Genomic DNA, 21,755 nt, shown 5'->3' with positions numbered 1-21,755 from the left:
CAATCAGACTGCTGTTGTCAAGGCAACAGCTTGGCGCCAAGGCACGGAGTTGACGTCAACGGAGTCAGTGTTAGGGGCCCCCAAGCAGAGTCTGGAAAAGGGGGATGGGATGTGGGTGTGAAGGGATGCAGCCCCCCCAAAAGAAATCGGGGTGAATCAGAAATACCTACTAATGATGCCCAAATGCAAAACCTGAGAAGAGAGAGAGGGATAAACGACAAGCATATATTTGTCTAAAATCGGGAAAAAAGAAAAACCATGAAAAATCGAGGCAGAAACACATACGTTGAGGTCTAACCACGAACGATAAAGGTGGAAGAAAGGACTTTTCTGCCTGCAGCACCCAAGCACTAAGCTAATTTCCTTAATAAACGAAGAGCTATTGGAAACCAACAAGGGAAAGACAAAAGCAAACCAAAAAAGGGGGCAAAAGAGACCGCAAGTCACAGGACAATGCAAATGGCTGGAAGAATCTTGACCTGACTGTCTGCATAGCGAAACGCCAACCTGAGATACCGGGTGAAGGCGGTTTATGGCAGCGCGCTGAATCGCATGTGGTCAACCATCATTACGTGAATCCACTGCATAGAATAGCAAGAAATTGCGAGGAGAGCGAGCAGGTAGATTACCAAGCCTGCCTCTGATAGAAGACGTTCCTATGACACCAGGAAAAATAACGGGGGTATCGCTGCCATAAAGGACCTGGATCGGAATAGATCCAATGAAATAAAACCCGTTGCCGAAGTTTGTAGAAACGAAATGGTAAGTGTTTTTTTTTTTTTCTTTCCTTCTCATTTGTTTCTTTGTTAAAAATACACAAATGTGGGCAAAGCTTCTGGAACAATTTGCAAAAAAATTTTTTTAACTGGTTACCTCTAGGAAAAGGAATGGGGGAGGGGAGAACAGACTACAGAAAGATGATTTTGGCTTTATTCTCTGTGCCCATGAATTTCCTTGGCAGATAAGTGGTATTTCTTCCCTGGCAGTAAAATCGATGAATTATTAAAAGTTTGTTAATGTACTATTGATGGAACCATTTCACTGCCAAGAAATTTAAGGAAATAAGCGCAGGTGTGTGAAAGACTAATTACAGGGGTATTTACGGAGCATCTTTTCTTATGACTAAGAATGTACTCTGCAGAACAGAATTGAATTCCAGTAAATCCACAAATTGTATTTTTGTGTGGCTGCTAAAACTCCGGGTTGTATTTTTATTAGACACGTAAAATGCACTGTTTTAATTTTAAAGGAAAAAATGCAAGACCGTGGTCCATGGGTTAAAAGCGATTTTACCTAAGAGCATAGCTAATCTGATACCTCGGATTCAGTTTTATATTTATACTCAAAGACTTAGCTGTGCTTGCTTGCTTGCTTGCTTGCTAGATAGTGAAGTGGTGGGTTTATGGATAGGGTATGCAGTTTTAATTCCCCAGACCTAAGACAGGGTTTCTCACCTCACACAGATCCATAAGCATAAAACATGAATGAACTCGGCATACCGTGCAAGTGAATGTAACACTATGCTTAGGTCTTTGAATCTGACTATTCATTCTGCTCCCCAGGAGAGCTGTTTAAACAATGCCTATGCTTAGGACCCCCACAGTGATTGATTTTGGAGGCGCCCCCCCAAAGCCTAATATCTTGTTAAAGTCTTGGGGGGGGGTGTTAATTTAACGTACTCAAAAGGACTGGACCCTCTCTATCTGCAAAACCAGTTTATCTCTAGGTCCTGGCTCATCAGCTCTCTGGGAAGTCGGTAGGCTGTAAGAGCTCCCGCAGAGATAAGATCTCCCCTTTGCCTCAGTATTTTCCATGCTTACTATCTCTCCAAACTGTGCACAGTCTCTTTTCACCCACTCCACAGCCTCAGTACATGTCTTTGGTTCATATACGTGTCATGAAGACTTCTCTTTCATTTCCCTGGAATTGTATGACAATTTCACCAACTAACTCTCTTCACGCTTAAGCTGGCGATGAGATTGAACATCTGAAATGCAACAGTAACAACAACCTGTCTATTGTCTCTCATCTCAGGTGACACTGTATGGTTCTCTACATGCGTGGCCTCTTCCCCTATCTTAGCTTACTTTTCCTTGACTCACTTTCCAAACAGCTGGATGGTCTCATGGAAGAATGTGACCACCGTTCTTACACAACCTCTCCCTAGGTAGCCACCTATTTCCTAACCTAGTCACAAGGTTTAAATGCCTAGTCACACGCCAGTAAATCCTAAATTCCAATCCTATGTTACAGGACTCTCCATACAACCCCAGTCTAATATATTCAACAATGCCCGTAACAGTAGATGCTCCTTTCATGTATTTAACAGACAACTCAAAAGCACTTAAAGCGGCATGTTAGAGGCCGGGATGGCTGTGGTTCATTTGGTACAGTGCTTGCCTCGCATGCGTGAGACACTGTGTTCGATCCTGAGTATCAAACAGCTTTTTTTTTTTTCTTTTATCCTCATGTCTAAAAAGATTACCAGTTGATATAGGCAAAAATCTCACAATTTTGTATTTCTTACATCTCAGGATATCCCACTCACTATATCCAAAACACATGCCAACTTCATCCCATATATTTCCACCCCGTTTTCCTAGTAAAGTTTCTTCTGTTCTAAACTCTTAGTTCTGATACTCGCCACACTGCACTGAACCGATTTTTTAAGGCACACAAAGATCTTTCAAAGAAAAAAGAAAAAAAATTATCTTTTTCCCCCCTAGTCTGAGTTACCTTCTGACCCCATACTGTCAACAAAATGCAAAGGACCATGGTGCCTCTCAATGTCTTGAAACAGCATCAGACATTGGTACTATAAAATCTAACAATCTTTTCCTTAGGAGTTCTGGCTTTTATGTCTGAAGAAACCGGTCCCTAAGAAAGTTAATGGTGATTCTAACATTCTAATAAATCCTAGGTCTTAGGGATTTAAAAAACTGTATTGTTGTATTTCTCATGTCTGTATGTTTCTGTATCAGGGTGTCTTTCTGAACCTTCTGGTCTGTTCCACTGGCCTACTTGCCCACCTTTGTGTATCAACACACCATGTTCACTAATAGTGCTTTATGATGCTGACTTTTGAAGGGCTGCTCCTCTCTGGTTATCTAAATGCTCCCCAATGTTCCTCACCTTGTTGCTTCCAAATGAATTTTTCAAATGGGTTTGTCAAGTTTGATGAAATATCCTCCCGAGATTTGTGTTCATGTTTTATTAAGACTGGAAAGTGATTTAGATAAGGCAGCAAACGCCGTGTTATCAAACACCTTCATCTCAGACCACGGTCTGTGCTGCCTTCTCTTCATATCCTACAGATATGAACAAGATAGTATGATTTTTTTCCTCCTATAAAGGTCCTACTTGCCTTTAGGGAATATTTTTCCTATTCATTGTTATCAGTTATTTCTACTTGGTTATTCTGAAAAAAAATTCAGATTTATAGAAGTTGTCAAGATAATACAAAGATTACTATTGCAATTTTGCCTGGATGAAAAAATCTCAACAGAACCTTGGCACAGGACACCGTAAAAAAGAAATCAATAATAGGACAAAACTCCGAGACTACAGACTGTGCTTGGGTTTTACCCATCTTTCTATTAATATCTGATTCACAAACAGAACCCCCAACACCACACATACACAAAAACAGGACCTCTAATACCACCCCCACAAAACACACACACACACACACACATGAGTACATTTCATTTGGTACAACGCTCGCCTAACATGCATGAGACACTGGGTTCAATCTCCAGTATCAAATGCCATTTTTTTTTCTTTTTCATTATGCTCAAAAACAACATCAGTTGTTATAGGCAAAACACAGAACCCCCAGCACCACACACACACACACGCACACACACACACACACACACACACACACACACACACACACGCGAGTACATTTCATTTGGTACAATGCTCGCCTAACATGCATGAGACACTGGGTTCAATCTCCAGTATCAAATGCCATTTTTTTTGTTGGTTTTTTCCTCATGTTCAAAAAACAGTGTCAGTTGTTATAGGAAAAACACAGGACCCCCAGTACCATACACACACACACACACACACACACACCACAGGACTCCCAGCTCTACCACTAAATAATACACACACACACACACACCCCACAGGACCCCACAACACCATACACACACACACATACACACAAACACCAAACAAACAAGACCCCACGCCCAACACCAAACAACCCACCATACACACACACACACACACCACAGGACCCCACAACACCATACACACACACACACAAACACCAAACAGGACCCCTCCCCACAAACACCAAACAACCTACCATACATACAAACACACATACACACACAAATACAACACAGGACCCCCAACACCACACGCACACACACACTCAGGCTCTCAGAGTTTCTTAGCATTCCTTATTTTCCATAAACTTGGCTGTTTTGGTGTGTACAAAGGGACATGTTGCATAGAATATTTCTCAGTTTGGGTTTATATGATGTTTTTCTCATGATCTGACCTGTGCTATACATTTTTTTTTGAAGGGAATATTAGGCATTGCTGTCTGCATGTTGATGTTTGAGCCGGTGAACTGACTGGCGGTTTTTGTTAACTGATTATCTTTCTATAGACATCCCTGGAATTTTTAAAATGCTAATATCTACACTAATTATTGTGTTTTATTTTGTTTTAATCTTTTGTTAATAATTGTATCTCTGTAGTGAGACGAAATAAGTCTGATCCTAAACCTAAGAGAAAGGACAGTCATATTTGCCATCGAGTATAAATGTCTGCTGTGGACATTTTGGCAGAGCCTCTTTATTGGAGGTTATAAAAATCCTAGCTTTAAAAAAAATGTTACCATTCATGAATTTAATTTTATGGCTTTTCTGTATTTGTTGAGATTTGATGATTTCCTATCTACTAAGGATGTGAATCACAGCAGTTTCTGAGATTAAAATGTGTTTACATTCCTAAGCCCTACTTAACCGCACTTATGAGGTTCTGGTTTATCCACATGTGCAGCTGGATCCCATTTTTTGTGTCTCATTTCACACTTTTATTATTATTATATTGTCCTTGTCTGGCTTGGGTATCAAAGTTATACAAGCCTTATAAAATACTTTACAGTTTATAATCTTTTCTTTCCAATGGGAATTATATTTTTTATTGATACAGTTCTTGGGTTTTTTGCTGTTTTTTTTTCCCCAGCTTTGCCAAAGACTTGATGTCTTTGTTTTTTTGAAAAAGTGGCTTTTGATTCTACCGACCACATTCTTTCTTCTTTGTCATTTAATTTACTTTTGATTTCTTTCCTAGTTATTTGAGCTCCTTTTTCTAGCTTCTTGAGTTGCATATTTATCTCATTTATTTTTATTTTCTCTTAATTTTTAACATATGAATCCAAGGCTATAAATTCTCCTCCAAGTGCCACTTGAACCAGATCCCACATACCTCATCGTGGTTCAGATCTGCACTTTGTTTCCATTAGTGGAGTAAAGGAATGTGTTTACGATTTTGAATTCTACGTTTAAAAAAAAAGAAAGAAAAGAACTGTCTTTTGAATGTAGATTTTGAAAAATCTACTGCATTGCAGTCAAATACAACTAGTCTGTGTGATTTGCCATTTCCATAAGGCGTCCTTTCTCTTAGGGTTTGATTGATTTTGAATTGTTCAAGGTGTTAGATAAGAAACAGTATTCTCTAATTGCTAGAAATTAATTTCCATTTATATTCATAAGACCAAACTTGCTAATTATGTTTTTATTTCCACTGTTGTAATTTTTTGCCTGCTTTATCCATTCACTCTAAATAGTTCCAATTAGTACACACTAATATGCCTCTTCTTTTAATCCATTGCTTCTTGTAATCTTTGCTTTAAGTATTTCAAAGTCACATTGTTAGGTGTGAACAAGTCCAGAGTCCTTTTGTTAAATTACACCAGGGAACAGATCCTTTTACACTTGTAATTACTGAGATATTTATTTAATATGCCTCTTCTTTTTCATTTTCTCCTTTCCAGCTTTTTGTTGGGTTGGCTGAATTTACCTTATTGTTTTTTATTTCCTTCTGTTTGTTTGTTCTATTCTTTTATTTATTTTCTATTAATTCTTTAAATTCTTAATTTATAAAAAAAAGACATTAAAAAATACTAAATGTATTAAAGCAAAGATTATGGCATACCTTAACAATGCATTGAATTTCTCATCTCTATCATCATTTTGTTATACCTTTTTTGTTTTTGGTTTTTTTTCCAGTTAGGTTTGGCTTTTTGTTTGTTTTGAGATAAGGTCTCACTGCGTAGCCCTGGCTGTCTTAGAACTTGCTATGTAGACCAGGCTAACCTTAAACTCACAGACTTTAATCTGCCCCTCTTTGCCTCCTGAGCACTAGGATTAAAATGCATGCACCACAGCACCCAGCTAGCTATACCCTTTAACCTCCAACTACCCCAAAATCCATAGTAGAAAATATTAATCATATGGTCTGATGGATTGCCAAGGCATTCATTCTTAAGTGACCCCCCTCCTTTCTTCCAGGTTCACCCTACTCCCCATTTCAACACCTTTAAAAGATATTTTAAAGTATTTTGAGTGTCTGCAGAGCCAGGTAAGGGGTTTAAGGATGCTGCGTATAAGTTTTCTCTTTGTCCTGACAATATTACTCCTTTGCAATCTAATACTGGAGATGAGACCTTCCTGTCAGGCACAATGCCTCTTTCTAAGACTGCTGGATTTTTTTTTTTTTTTTTTTTTTTTGCCACAGCCTTTCATATAGGAACATGGTTGGGATATCAGTGACCAGTTGGGATGTGATATCTCTCTTCTATTCGGCAGAATTCTTAGCCAGCCCTCTATTTTCACCTCATTTCTATTTTTCTCCACCTCTTAGAGCATGATAATAGTTTCCCCTTTTCTTTATGAAAGCAGTTTGTTGCTTTTTACAGTTCTACTTTTTAGATTTTTTTTTTAAATGCGTATGGGTGTTTTGCCTATCTATACATATTTGCCTCATATGTATGAGGTATCTTAGAGAGCCTGAAACAGGGTATTATATTCCCCCTGGAACTGGAGTTCTGGGATCTGAACCTATGTCCTCTGCAAAAGCAACAAGCACCATTAACTTCTGGTCCATCTCTCTAGTGTCTGCTTTTAAGATTCTTGAAAGATACAGTATCCATAAAATGTTTATATATAATATATAATATATATATACATATATATATTCATACACACACGCACGCACACACACATACATATATATTATAATACATATAAAACATTCTAGTAGAAACTTTAAAATTGAAAAAAATTTATCCACTGTCATTAAATATCTCTATCATTAACATATTTTAAATACTATTGTAAAATTACCTCTCTCATTCCAAATTTATACTAAAGTAGACCTTTGCTCAGCGTATCAATCAACAGATTCACAGGACTACATTAATCAAAATTATTTCTGTTTAGGATGTAGAGATAGCTAAGTCAGCAGAGCACTTGTGCTGTAAGTGTGAAGACCTGAGTTCGACCCCCTGCACAATAAAGAGATGGTCACAGAACATATTTGTAATCCTAGTGCTGGAGAGACAGAGACAGAACCATCCCTGGGGCTTACTGGCCAGCAAGTTTAGCCTAATTGGTGAGTTTTGAGTTCAATGAGAGACCTTGGCTCAAAATATAAAATGAAGAGATTGAAGACGACAAGGGACAATGACTCCTAGTATTTGCCTGCATACACACGTACACATGAGCACACACAGTATTGTCTTTGTTGCTTATAACAGTTGTTGCTTCCAAGCGTACAGTGCCATTTTCCTGAGGCTATATGACCTGTGATACCATAACAGGCTGAAGGCTCAAGCAAATGAAAATTCCAGCTGTTCCCTATCAAGTCTGACACCGAAGACATTTGCCGAGATGTAAAACGATGCTACCAGGTAATCTGTCTCAAAAAGTCAGTTTTCTTCTTTAACTTAAAGTGTTATCTTAGCTTGTGGTGGCTTTATCACTACTATTTTAAATTAGTAAATGTACATTTAAAACTGTTTGATTTCTTGCCTTTTAAGGTAGGTATGAACCAATGGATCACGATAGCTTATATTTATGCCATGCCAATGGTTATGCTTCGGTATATACTTATCAACCTCCACATTGCTTTTTATAATGGGTATATTTATTTACATTATCTAACAAGACCTCTCTTCTCTCCACACCCATGACCATATATTGGTTTTATATCAGTCGTTCTAGAAGGTATGAGGTGACATCTCATCCTGGTTTTAGCTTGCCTTTCTGCCGTGATTATTAACGCTAGCGTGCTTTAATGTACCTGATGGCATCTTTTGATAAATGTCTGTTGGAGTCCTTTGTCGTCATTGTCATTTTAAAATTCCTTGGGCGGGGAAGAGGGATGGAATATTACTCAACTGTGAAGAAACAGAAGTCACAAGTCTTGCAGAAAAATGGGTGGAATTGGAAAATAGGAAAGAAGTGACTCAAACTCCAGGAAAAAGAAAACACAGTACCTTGGTCTCCATATGTAGATCCCAGCCTATGATGTATACATGTGTATGTATATATGTGTTTGTAATATTTATATACATATGTATATATTATATATATTAGTAAATTGTTATGTACACAGAGAGATATAAGTGTGGATATATATAGTGTAATATTTAAAAAGGAGATCAAGTAAGGGTTATAGGTGATAAGGAGGGGCAGAAGGCAGGTAAACAACATGTGATTTATAAAGATAAGTGCTTTTCTAGTTTTTAATCTGTTGTAGTTTTCTTTGTGTGTGTGAATATGTGTGTGTGCGCGTGCGCATGTGTGTATGTGTGTGTCGTAGCTAAGTACATAAATGCGTAAGTGACGGTGACAAACATAAAACCAAAGCAAAGTTTCAGGGCCTCGTCTCAACCTTTGTAACTGCAGCAGCTCACTGGCATGGGTGACGTTTGGGACTGGGTCACGTCTGAGTGTCCTCCTTAAACAAGCGGTGCGATGTCTTTGTCAGACAGCTAATTAGAAGAAAGTTATTTTATTTTTAAAAAATAATTTTTATTGTTGCTATTGAGTTACTTGTGTATTTCGGATACTAGCTCCTTGCTAGGTATAAGGCTTATGTGGATTTTCTCTCATTTTATACATGGTCTTTGCACTGTACAATTCCTCTATTGTGGGGAAGTTTCAAATTGGCTTTTCATAATTCCATTTATTTATTTATTTACTTACTTACTTACATATTTATTTGTGAGTTAGGTATCAAGCATTTTTTTTAAATGTCTAAAAGACAAATAGTCTTATTTGGAATCTAAGTGTGTGTGTGTGTGTGTCTGTGTCCACATCTTGGTATGTAAAGGTCAGAGGACAACTTTCAGGACTTGGTTCTCTTCTCTCACCATGTGGATTCAGGATGTTGAACTAAGATTGTAGTCAGGCTTGGTCGCAACCACCTTGACCCACTGAGCAATCTTGTAGGCCCTCTTTTCTTCCCCCCCACCCCCCAAACTCCACTGTTAATTAAAAGGTACTCATTTCTCTGTGTTGATTTTGTGTCCTGCAACTTTACCCTTATTAAAGCAATTTATTAATTCTGTCACATGATTTTTTTGGTCATCTTTAAAGCTTTCTGTATAAAAGAACTTGTCAGCTACAGACAGATCATCTTCTTTATCTTGTAATGCCTTTTGTTTCTTCTTCTTTCTTTTTTCATTTTTTTGTTTATTTGTTTTTGGGGGGTTGTTGTTGTTTTTTTGGTACCAAAATACCAATTTATTTTTATTTGGTCAAGGAAATTTAACAATATAAAAAAGGTAAGGTTGCCTTGAAGTCACAGTCACTTTCCAAAGATTCAATAGTAGAAACAACCAAATGCCGCCACAACACAGAATAAGCTGTTGTTCGTGAAAAAATCGTAAGTGGAGTTGTCTGTGTCTGCATCGTAGAAACAGCGAGCAGCCATGAATACTCCTTCACCTCTCTGTCTCCAATCACCACTTGCACCACCATTTTATTCCGGTCATATCCCAATTCTTTTAGCTTATCTTTAATCATTTCTGATAGACGTTTTGTGTGTTGAGGCATTTCATCTGGAGCATATTCAGCACTTGCCAATTCTTCCTTGAGCACAGCATGGATGCAGTCTTTAACCACAGAGGGTCTAAACCTTTGCTGGAAAATGGGCCTCAGAATATAGGTGTTCTCAGGCTCCTCTGAGTTCTTGTTGACCTTGCACAAGCCCTCAGAAGGGTGAGCCCTTAAGGACTGGCCATGGAAGGACACAGCCATATCCCTGAATCTGGATCCAGCAGCTCTCTAGAAGGAAGGCCCCCTTTTGTTTTTCCTGATGCAGTTGTTCTGCATCAGGATCCTGATTGCAAGAAGTGGTAAAAGAATGCATTTCTGTCTTGTCAGGCACAGTGGCAAGTCAAGCATGTAATCTCAGCATATGGGAGGCAGAAGCAGGAGGATCTTTGTGAGTTTCAGGGGCAGCCTGATTTACACTGGGAGCTCCTGGACAGCCAAAGCCACATAGAAAGATCTTGTCTCCCACCTCACCCTACCCCAAAGTGTTTTTTGTCTTGATTCTTAGAGGAAAAACTTTCATGATTTTGTTTTGCCATCATTATTTTACTGTATGTTAGCTAAACATGGCCTTTGTGATGCTGAGGTACACTCCTCCCACACTTAAATCACTGGCCTTTTATTCTGAAAGGATGTCGAACTTGACTTAAGTCTTCTTTGTCCATCTACAGACTTTTGGGGTGACCATGTTCCATTGAAGTGTTTGTCACGGTGCTTGACTTGTGGTTGATTGTTAAGCCATCCTTCCTCATGACCATACACACACCATTCCCTTCCACCTTGACACACTACATGATCCTTTAATGGGATAAATTTGATCTCCTGGTGTTTTGCAGAAGATTTTTGCACCTGTAGTCATTATGAATAGTGTCCTGTATTTTCTGGTAGTGTCCTGGCCGAGCTTTGGTGTTAGCGTAACGCTGCCCTTGGGAAATAGATATAAGAACGTTCCTTCTCTGCGGTACTTTTGAATGTGATATCTTAACACTGCTTTGTCTTCAAGTAGTTGGTCGAATTTACAACTAAGGTCTTCACGTTCTGGGCTTCTCTCTTGGGAAGTTTTGAATCATAGATTCAATCTCCTTCTTAACTATCTACTTGGCTATATTTTCTAGTTCTTTTTTTTAAGATTCAGTTTTATTATTTTTAAGATGCACATGTATACACATGCATGAGAGAGCTTGCACAGAACGTGTGAACTTGAGTGTCAGGTTCAAGGAGACCAGGAAAAGGTGAAGGGTCCCTGCAGCTGGAGTTACAGACAGTAGTCACCTTCATGTCCCACATGGTTGTTTGGGTCCTGTGCAGCAAGTGATCTTAACCACTGAGCCATCTCTCCAGCCCCAGTGATTTTACTTTTAGATAAAACTACAGGCACCCTCTATTTATGATGACACTGTGTACAAATAAATCCTTTCACTCTAAAGTGAAAATATCTCAAGTTCAAAATAACTCTAGGGGCTGAGAGATGGCTTAGCAGTTAAGAGAACTTGTTGCTCTTAAAGATGACTGAGGTTCAAGTCCCAACACCCACACGGTGCTCACACTATCACCTTCTGGTTTCAAGGGATCTAATGACCTCTTCTGGACTCTTTGAATACCAGGCACATACATGGTACACATAGATGCAGGCTAAATACTCATACATATTAAATACATTAAATTTTAAAAATTCCACCTACCAAACATAGTTTAATAATACAGAACACGGTGAGATATCTGTTTTTAGCTGGTGATGTAGCTTATTTGGTACAGTAGTTGTCTAGCCTTCACGAAGCCCTAGGTCTGACCTCTAGCACTACACAAACCTACATGTGGTAACGCACACCCATAATCACAGCAATCGGGAGGTCAAGACAGATGATTCAGAAGTTCATGGTCATCCTTAGCTACATAGTAAGTTTGAGTCCAGCTTGGGCTACATGAGACTCTGTCCCAAAGGGGGCAAAATAAATTAAAACTTTAAAAAGAAGATATCTGTTGTTTAGCCTCATGATCATGTAGCTCATTGGGAGTGATGGCTTCCTGCCCAGATTCCTTAGAGATCGTCATAATACATATTGCTACCCTGTGGGAAAAAAATTAAAATTCAAAATACAATTCCCAATGAATGCAAATTGTACTCTCTGGGTCCTGAAGTCAGAAATAAAATGTAAGCCAAGCTATCGTAAGAAGGCATTGATATCAATAGGCAGAGTCCATATAAGCAAAAAATGGATTTAGCTGTCCTTCAATTACTATTTGGGCACCTACCACTGATAAGGGAAAATGCCAGGCTGTGTGCATGGCTCCTCGTGCATGAAATTAAAGTGGTCCCCATGTGAATTCATGTATTTAGTTATGTATGCCTTTAGAGATGTTAGTCTGTAGCTTGGAAGGCACATCCAGCAGGTAAGCTGGCAGATAAACTTGTAAATAGCATGTTAAGTGTTTAGGAGGAAGGGACTCACATAGGGGAGGGGGGGTTGTTCCTATGCTGGACCCGGAGGGGGATCAGAAAAGGCCTCTGTGAGAAAGAGGAGAAGCTAAGACTAAATTGTAAGAAGAGACAGGTAGGTGTGGGAACGTCCCAGATGGATACAGTTGCCCTGTACAAACCCAAAAATGCTAGAAAAATAAATGAAAGAGAGAAGGAAAGAAAGCAAAGCAGGCAGGGAGACAAACCATGAGAATGTCTGAAGGACAACGTGGGGCCTAAAGGGGGGTGGATGCGATTGCACGGGTGTGGAAGAGTGGATAACTCCCCCAGGACTCAGGGCCAACATAAAGACTTCCCATTTAATTACAAACATAAAGAGCTGGGAAGATGGCTCGGTGGTTCAAGCACTTGCTAGCTACTTAAGCAAGAAAACCAGTTTGGATCACCAGAACCAGAATAAATGCTGAGTGAGCATGGCAGCATACCTGCAAGTGTAGCCTGGAAAAGCAGAGATGGAGGTCTGCAAAGCCAACTGACTAGCATAACTAGCCTTAACAGAGAACTCTGGGTTTGCTGGAAAGGTCCAGGCTTAATGAATAACATGGCAGACTGATGGAGGGAAACTGTGGATATCAGTGTTGGGCATACACACACACACACACATACACACACACACACACGCATTCACTTCCATACATGTATGATGCACCCTTCAAATATACTCACAAATACAAATATACACACATACAAGCACATGCACTCCCCACATATCTTCACAAATACAAATATGTACACGCACACACACACACACACACACACACACGGAAAAATTAAAATGTAGAGAGAAAAAAAGCAAAAGCTATTAAAAAATGTAATCCTAAAATCCTAAATACGGTAAGGCATGTCTAAATACTTTTGTGAGATGATTGTGGCTGTTCTGCAGAGAACTGGGAGATTAGAAATAGGAAGGACAGGGAGCAGGGAGGGCCTGTCATGAAGCAGTTGCCTAGATAAAGAACAGCAGAGCTCCGAGCACAGAAACAGCAGAGACAGGGAGAAGAGAACGATTTCAAGACTTTCTTTGAAGGCTACATAAATAAATCTTGCTAATGATTTGTATATGTGTGGCAAAGAGAAAAGGCATTAGACATTGCCCCTGTAATCGTGTTTGGGGAGACTGGGCTGACAGGAGTTTTATTTAGTGGATATCTGAGATGCAAGACACAGGCACGGCCGAGAGGAAGCAGACTCTGGGCTATGTAACAGCTGAGTTGCTTATTCTAAAGTAAGTGGAGCCGTTAAGTGGGGACTCCGGAGGTCTCCGCCAGAGCTCTGGACGTCCTCAGGACTAGCTGGCTCATTGCTTGAATAGTCAGATTACAATAAACACTAATTTACAAAATAAATAAACAAGTTCTTGGGACTGTGTTGGGGTGTGTGTGTATGTGTGTTTGTAATTCATATACATATCTGTGTTACAATCTTCAGTGATGAAAATACAACCAAGCTTTCTTAAAGAAAAATTTAAATTTAGGGCTCTTTTTTTTTTCACCTGTACAAGGAGATACACAATCTAAAGTTAAAACATTCACAGGAAAGACAACTGACTTTTTCATACTGCTGCTAAATCCAAATATTCAAAGAACAGCCAGGTGGGCTCTTGCAGAGAAAGGCACTTTCTATCAACGCTGCCGATCTCTGTTCCATTCTGTGACCCACAAGCTAGAGAGAGAGAGAACTGACTCCTGCAGGTTGTCCTCTGGCCTTCACATGTGTGCACATATGCACACTTTCATGCATGCAGTATGCACACACATATACAAACACACATGTCAATGCTTTAGGACATGGTCAAAACTAGGAGTTTGGCTTCCACAGCCACAATTTTATGTCACTGAGGCAAAAGAGAAAACACATTCCTATTTGGCAATACCACAGGACAAAGCTAAAGAGAATGGGTAAAGACAACAGGGAGAGAAAAATTAAATATGAGCTACCAAGATGGCTCAGCTGGAGTTCCATCTCCAGGATCTACATGGCAAAAGGAAAGACCCAACTCCCGTCCGCACATGATCCTCTGACCTCTACACCTGTGTCACTGTCACAGTGAGTAGATAAATGCAAAATCTTTAAGTAAAACACAAATCAGCAAGTGTAAATATAGATTTGAAAATTTTGATTGAGGAGAATCTGCCTCAGTAAAGGGACTGTAATTGAGGAAGATGCTAAATGTCACCCTTGGGCCTTCACCTGCTTGAACACTCACACATATCAAGCTTGTGCACACATAGCCAGGCGCTGTGGCACACACACGCCTCTAATCCCAGCACTCGGGAGGCAGAGGCAGGCGGATTTCTGAGTTCAAGGCCAGCCTGGTCTACAGAGTGAGTTCCAGGACAGCCAGGGTTATACAGAGAAACCCTATCTCAAAAACACAAAAAAAGCATGTGCACACACATCCTTTGACACAACACACATAAATACACACATACACACACACACACACACACACACACACACACGATAACCTAGCACTCTATAGAATCCATGAAATAAAAATAAGTATTTATTCAGAACTTAAGTATAAGATATGCATCAAGCAACATATATATTTTGCTGTTAATCCTCACAATATTTGAGTCAGATATCCCCACTAATATATTTTTATTTTTATTTTAAAGTGTGTGTGTGTGTGTGAGAGAGAGAGAGAGAGAGAGAGAGAGAGAGAGAGAGAGAGATGTGCAGAGGCCAGAAATATGGATGGGATCTCCGAGATCTGGAGTTATTGGTGGTTGTGAGCTGCCCAACATGGATCCTGACAATAAAAGTCAGGTCCTCTACAAGAGCAGCAAGTGTTCTTAATTTCTGAGCCACCTCTCCAGCACCCTCATCTATATTTCAATATAAGGAAATGGAAGCTTGCTCAAAGCTGAGTAACTAGTCACTCCAGAGGTCAGACTCTTCAACCACGATCATAATTCTGTGCCACTGAGCTGGAAAACCATAAAGAACTGCACTCATTTTTAGGGGAGCAGCAGTTGAAATCTCAGTTTGACGGGTGGCTCCCTTTAAGTATCATAGGACTATTAGTCTACCCAGACTTCTCAGGTGTCTTTTCAAAAGACAGAAGGCATGCTGCATTGGCTATTTCTCCAGTCGCTGAGCTAAAATACCATGAGAAAATCAACTTAAGCAAGGGTTTATTTCAGCTCACAGTTTCAGGATAGGGTCCATCATGGCAGAGAAGCTGGAGTTTGCAGGAGCTCAGTCCTTCAGTTGGAGTGGGAGGAACTGCTGGTCATATTGTATCATTGTATCTGTGGTTAAGAAGCAGAGAGGTTAGGAGAGATGGCCCAGCAATTAAGACTATTCCTCCAGAGGACAGAGGTGCCATGCCTAGCACCCATATGATGGATCACAACAATTCCAGGGGATCCAATACTCTCTTCTGGCCTCTTTGGGCACCAGGCATGCATGTGATACACAGACATACATGCAGGCAAAACACCCATAATAAAATAAAAATGAAGTCCTGATACACACGATAGCATGAAGTTGGAAAACAATTTTCTAAGCAAAAGAAGCCAGTCATACAAATCCCATCTATCAGATGATTTCATTACACAAATGTCAAGAGTAGGAGAATTTATAAAGTAAATTTAATGGCCTAAGGCTAGAGAAAACAGGGATCATAGGTCAGGGTTTCTTTAGATTGATTGCAGTAATAGCTGGGTGACTCTTGGTGTACACTTGGTGCTACCAAATCATACAGTTGCAATGGGTGAATCTTAGGTATGTGAATCATGGCTTAATAAAGCTGATATTAAAAATATACATATGGCTACATTAATCCACCCAGCAGCCTTATTGAAACTGAAACCAATATGCTTGTTTTAAAGATAAGAAGCCTGTAACCCACAGAGGATATTATGTACTCAAGTTCAGAACCTAGAAGGTGGGAAAGACAAGATTTCAATCTGGTTCTGTCTCTACTGCTTACTGTGTTCTAAAACATTCCCACACACTTGAGCATCAGAAATGCCCACCCTTGAGAAAGCACAGCTAACAGGCTCGTGAAGGCAAGCTTCAGGAACCAATTAATTCTTATACAATTAGGCATATTTTAAAGTAAGAAAAAGAAAAAGAGTGAGTGGAAAAGACTGTGAGAGAGGGGGGAGGGGGTGTTCTGGGGCTGCAGTTACAGGCAGTTGTGAGCTGCTTGGGTGCTGAATGCTGGCAACCAAGCTCTGGTTCCCTGTATGAGCAATAGACAGTCATAACAGCTGAGCCATTTTTCCAGGCCCCACAGGTAGACATTTCAGACCTACAGTAAGAGGAGAACACTGTTCATTTAAGAACTCAGCAAATGGCTTTTAATCTTACATGGGACTTCCTGAGTGAATGCCCTAGAGGATAGTAAAAATAATAACTATCACTTATTAAAATTTTACACTGTGTAGGCCGCCCCACCCCAGACTCTTTACACACGGTGTACTTAATTACTATAAGAGCTCTATGGCATAACTGCTCTTTCTGTCCATCTTTTATAGAAGAGAGGTGAGCCTTGAAAGGTTACTGTCTTTTTTTTTTTTTTAATCCCCCTCCAGGTTACAAGTTAGTGTGGATGGCAGGTCTCGGAATGAATTCCAAATCTGCCAGATGCCTGAACTCTTCAATAACCACTGGGTACATTTCTAGACTATTAAATTTGAAAGCCATAATGAAATGTATCATTCTGGAAAGGTAGATTCTAAGAACTTGGCAATGTCAAAGGAATGCCTTCATCAAAATGTGCTCCAAGCCCTTGTCAGCTTATAGACAACTTCCTCCACCCTCCCAAGGAATAATTCACATACATTATACATCCTAAGAGCATCAAAAGGAGAGGGAGTGAGGGAAGGAGGGAGGGAGGGAGGGAGAGAGGGAGAGAGGGAGAGAGAGAGAGAGAGAGAGAGAGAGATCTTAATAACATAGCACAGGCACTTGAAACCCCGAATATATCTTATTTTGAAGTAATAAAGCTAATGACTGATAAACGGCAGGCATGGTTCTAAGCACTTTATAGCTATTCACTTACCAAACCCGCATGACACCAGTCTACAGTAGTTATGACCAGTAAATCCCATTTTACAGAGGAGAACAGATACAGAGAGCCTTGGGTACTGGCTCTAAAATCACATGGCTCAATGGTTAAGTAATTGGTCACCATTAAAACCCAGATTGTAAGGCTGTAGAGATGGCTTTGTGATTAAGAGCACTGGCTGCTCTTCCAGAAAACCCGGGTTCAATTCCCAGCACCCACATGTCAGCTCAAAACCACTTGGTAGCTTCAGGTTCCAAAAATCTAACAACATCTCGTACCCTTTGCAGTCAATTGGTACTTGGCATGTATACACACACACACACACACACACACACACACACACACACAATTTTAAAATAATTCCTAAGAAATAAGGCACTGCATGTGCCATGAAGTCTGAAATTTTGCCATTTTGTTTTTTACAGAAAGAGTTGGCTGACCCCATTCTTAGGATTAAAATTTAAAACTCTAATTTAAATGTCAGGGGAGTATTTTCATAAGTATCTCCCCACCCCACCCCTCAAAAGGGAGGAAAAGGCATGACTGGAAATGGTGACTTTAGCAGGCGCAGAAACTTCCTTCAACTTTCAAGGAACAGATAACTCATCCGGCCCACAAAGCGTGCCAAGGCCTAGAAACCAGTGGAGTTCTTCCCAGTTCGTTTTAATTAACTGGTTCACAGCGGTTTATGATCCCCGAGTGATTTTAATTGGAAGGAACTCAGCATAATGAAAATAACAACAGCTGACAGTTGCGCAATGTCCCCTCCGCTGCCAGGTGCTGAGCTCAGTCAGACATTTCTAGCTAATCCCCCTGACAGCCAGGGAAGGTGGCCTGCCATTGTTACCCACTTCTGTGGATGAAGCCCGGGCCCCAAAAGGTTAAGAAAAAGAAGAGAAGTTGGGACTCTAACCCATGTTTCTACCTCCACAGACTACGTACCCTCTTAATGCTCTAGCATTTGATTATATCAAGTAAACCTGCATGCATAAAGCAGACACCTCATTTCCAGAGTTGAACAGCTGTTATTAGAAAAATATTAAGTACCAAAATTATGAAAATAATCTTGGGGGGAGGGAGGATTAAATTTCCATCAACTGCAAGTGAGCAAATAATTTTGTATTACAAATTGACCTGGACTGTTTTTTTTTTTTTTAAGTGAGCTTATTAACAAAATTTAATACCACCATTTCTTTTTTTTTTCCCCAAACACAGGATCCTAGCTAGGGGTATAGATCTGTTGGTCAAATGTTTGTCTAACATGTTCAAAGCCCTGGGTTCGATCCTCATTACTACATACAACCAAACATAGCAGTGTAGGCCTGTGATTCCAGCACAGCAAAAAATGGAGACAGCTACGTAAGGGTCACACTTACCTAGCTAGATGGGGGGAAGGGGCACCCTGGCCTAGAGACCCTGTCTAAATGGGTCGATGAGATAGATCTGTGGGTAATAGAATTTGCTGCCAAGCCTAGCGATTGAGTTTGATCCCCTGGTCCCCGTACAATGGAAGAAGAAAGAAATCCCTGAAAGTTGTCCTCCTGCCTCTATTTACACGTTGTGGTAGGCATGTACCCACACACATGCACACACAAAAATTAACAGAAAGGTAATACTTTTAAGTATTCCTTTCTAAGACTAGAGATAATGAGCTCATAAATAAAACTATCGCACAGCTAGATTAATATAACCACTCAAACACCTGCTCCGTTCCAAACTTTATATATCTCAGTAGACTTCTATACAGTTAAAATTGCCATTTTGAAGCCATGGAGCGTTGGTGAGGATTTTACCTTTTCTTTTTGTTTGTTTGTTTTCGAGACAGGGTCTCCTATATAGCCCTGACTGGCATGGAAGTCTCCGTGTAGACCAAGCTGGTCTCAAACTAATAGAGAACTCTCTGCCTTTGTTACCAAGTGCAGGGACTAAGAGCATTTTCCATCACATCCAGCCTGTTTTTTCTTTTGTTTCGTTTTTAAATTTTATTTTATTTGTGAGTTCATGAAGAGGTTGATAGGTGGATGGATACATACATGGAAGTAAGAATCCCTGCAGGAAACAGAGAGGAAATGTTTTCAGCCAGATGGCTGAATCTATGCAGTCACTTTCTCTTCAATAACTCGTTTAATCCAGAAACCGGTGTTCCCAGAGAACTAAAACACGAGAATTGCTTTACTAGCAAGGGAGAGGGCCTGGATCTAAAGCCAAGCCAGGCAGAGAACTAAGAGAGCATCCTTAACAGTCTTCCCGACAGTAAAATAAAAAATAACAAACATGTGTTCAATCCATGGTAAAGAGAAATTGGCCAAAGAAGCCAAACTTAAGGATGGGGGTTGGGAGTAGGATGGGACTGGGGTGGGGGGGGGCGGGGGGCAGCCCTCCTTTTTCTAGTCACACTCAGTATTCTCCACAACTCACCTGAATCTCCAGCAGTGCGGTTCTGAGCTTCTCAAACCATTTAAGAGGGATACCAAACTCCTGATAAAACTGCAACCTCGACTAGTTAAAAGAAGGGATGGTAAATAGTGAAGATTACACTTCTATGAGATGCTGGGAATGGAAAGCCTAAAGACAAACGGATGGAGGCTTCCCTGCGGCTGGGAGCCACAACCCACACAAATGGGCTGGTAAAAAGGGGATTTTTTTTTCCTGTGAGGGGTGGGTGGAGGTGTTCAGAGAACTAATGCTGGCGATGACCCACAGCTGATCCGGAAAGAGGTCGAGAGCGAGGAACTACCACTTTATAAATTTCCTTGAAGCAGTAACACTGAATCGTATGCTTGGTGCAGTTTTGACTTCCGTGAATCAAATCTCAATAAAGCTTTAAAGGTCAGTTACCTTGGCAAAGAATCCTCAGACCCCTCGCTAAGCCTCTTAGGGGTTTCTCCTCCTCTGGTCGATGCTAATTAGGAACGCCAAGTTCTGAGAGAGAACAGGGCAGGCAGTTGTAGTGCAAAGGTACTTGGCGTGGCGTGGGTGAGGGTACCCTTGGAGAAGGCCCTGGGCTTTTACTGTTCTTTACTCTTTGGATCTAGGATCTTTTAACCTTTAGGGAACTTGGGCTGTGCTGTCATCAACTGAATCCTTGCCTCCCAATGGGCTGCTGAGGGCAGCCACATGAGATACCTCCCTGCTTGGAAGCCTATGAGCTGAAGTTTCTCAGTTACTCTGCTCTGCGCATGCCTCTTGCCCCAGCTTTCCCGTCTATTTCCAAGTCAGGCTGCCAGTCTTTGCACAAGCCCTTAGCTATAGGCTCCTCATCAATTCCTCTGACGGCCTCTATGTATTATACCCAAGGATCTGAGGGAATAGGTGTTCTATGACATGTTTTTTCTCTGTTTTCTTTCTATCGTTTTCTTTTATTTATTTATTTTGTGGGGGTTTTTTGTTGTTGTTTTGTTTTTGTTTTTGGGGGGTTTTTTTTTGTTTGTTTTTTTGTTTTCTTGACAGGGTTTCTCTGTGTATTTCTAGCTGTGCTGAAATTCACTTTGTAGACCAGGCTGACCTCAAACTCAAAGATCTGCCTTCTGAGTGCTGGGATTAAAGGTGTGCACCACCATCACCGACTACATAGTGAATCTTAAATGAAATGTGTTAGTAGCTTAAAATTTAATCTCATGCTATTATTTGTTCAACATGTTAGTATTTCATGTGTTTTGTACAGAGTAATAATGTTAGCATTTCATCTGTACTTCCTAAGATTAAAATAGTGCTGGGATTAATGGTGAGTACCACCAACCATCTAGCTTCTTTTTTCTTTTCTTCTTTTAAAAGACAAAATCTGATGAAGTCCAGGCTAGCCTCAAACTAGCTATGATAGCCAAGATGATTTTGAACCTCTGATCATCTTGCCTGCTCATCCTGAGTCTTGGGGGTCCAACTCAGGATTTTATTCATTCTAGGAAAGCACTCTGTCAACTGAACTGTATCCCTAACCCACTCAGTAACTATTCTCCCAATGACTAAGGCCTGAGTCCACGTCAGCCGTTGTGTACCTGTGGGTCTTGACCACTATGGCAAGCCTCTATCTTCAAAGGCTTATGACATTATGACTTATAACAGTAGCAAAATTACAGTTAATTTTATGGTGGGGGGGGGTCACTACAACATGAGGAACTGTATCAAAGGGTGGCAGCATCAGGAAGGTTGAGAACCAGTGGTCTAC

The 21,755-nt window shown here is 40.3% G+C and overlaps 1 protein-coding gene and 1 pseudogene across 5 annotated transcripts in view; one reads left to right on the top strand and one right to left on the bottom strand.

The window, feature by feature from the left end:
• The first annotated feature begins 57 nt into the window (after positions 1–57).
• Positions 58–21,755, top strand: part of LOC110297661 (ubiquitin carboxyl-terminal hydrolase 29) — a 319,430-nt gene continuing 297,732 nt past the window's right edge. For 3 of the 5 annotated variants that reach the window (XM_085842367.1, XM_085842363.1, XM_085842366.1), the window contains exons 1-2: positions 58–762; positions 7,798–7,936. The gene's annotated coding sequence lies outside the window, so the exon portion shown is untranslated. Of the gene's footprint in view, positions 763–7,783; positions 7,937–21,755 lie in introns of all 5 variants that reach the window. The other 2 variants (XM_085842365.1, XM_085842364.1) reach the window with 2 other exon arrangements.
• Positions 9,856–10,292, bottom strand: LOC110297656 (dynein light chain Tctex-type protein 2B pseudogene; annotated as a pseudogene).

The sequence above is a fragment of the Mus caroli genome, unplaced genomic scaffold (assembly GCF_978045245.1).
Source record: "Mus caroli unplaced genomic scaffold, Mus_caroli_1 scaffold_8, whole genome shotgun sequence".
In the NCBI taxonomy this organism is placed as follows: Eukaryota; Metazoa; Chordata; class Mammalia; order Rodentia; family Muridae; genus Mus; species Mus caroli.
This window is presented reverse-complemented; position numbering and strand designations above follow the sequence as displayed.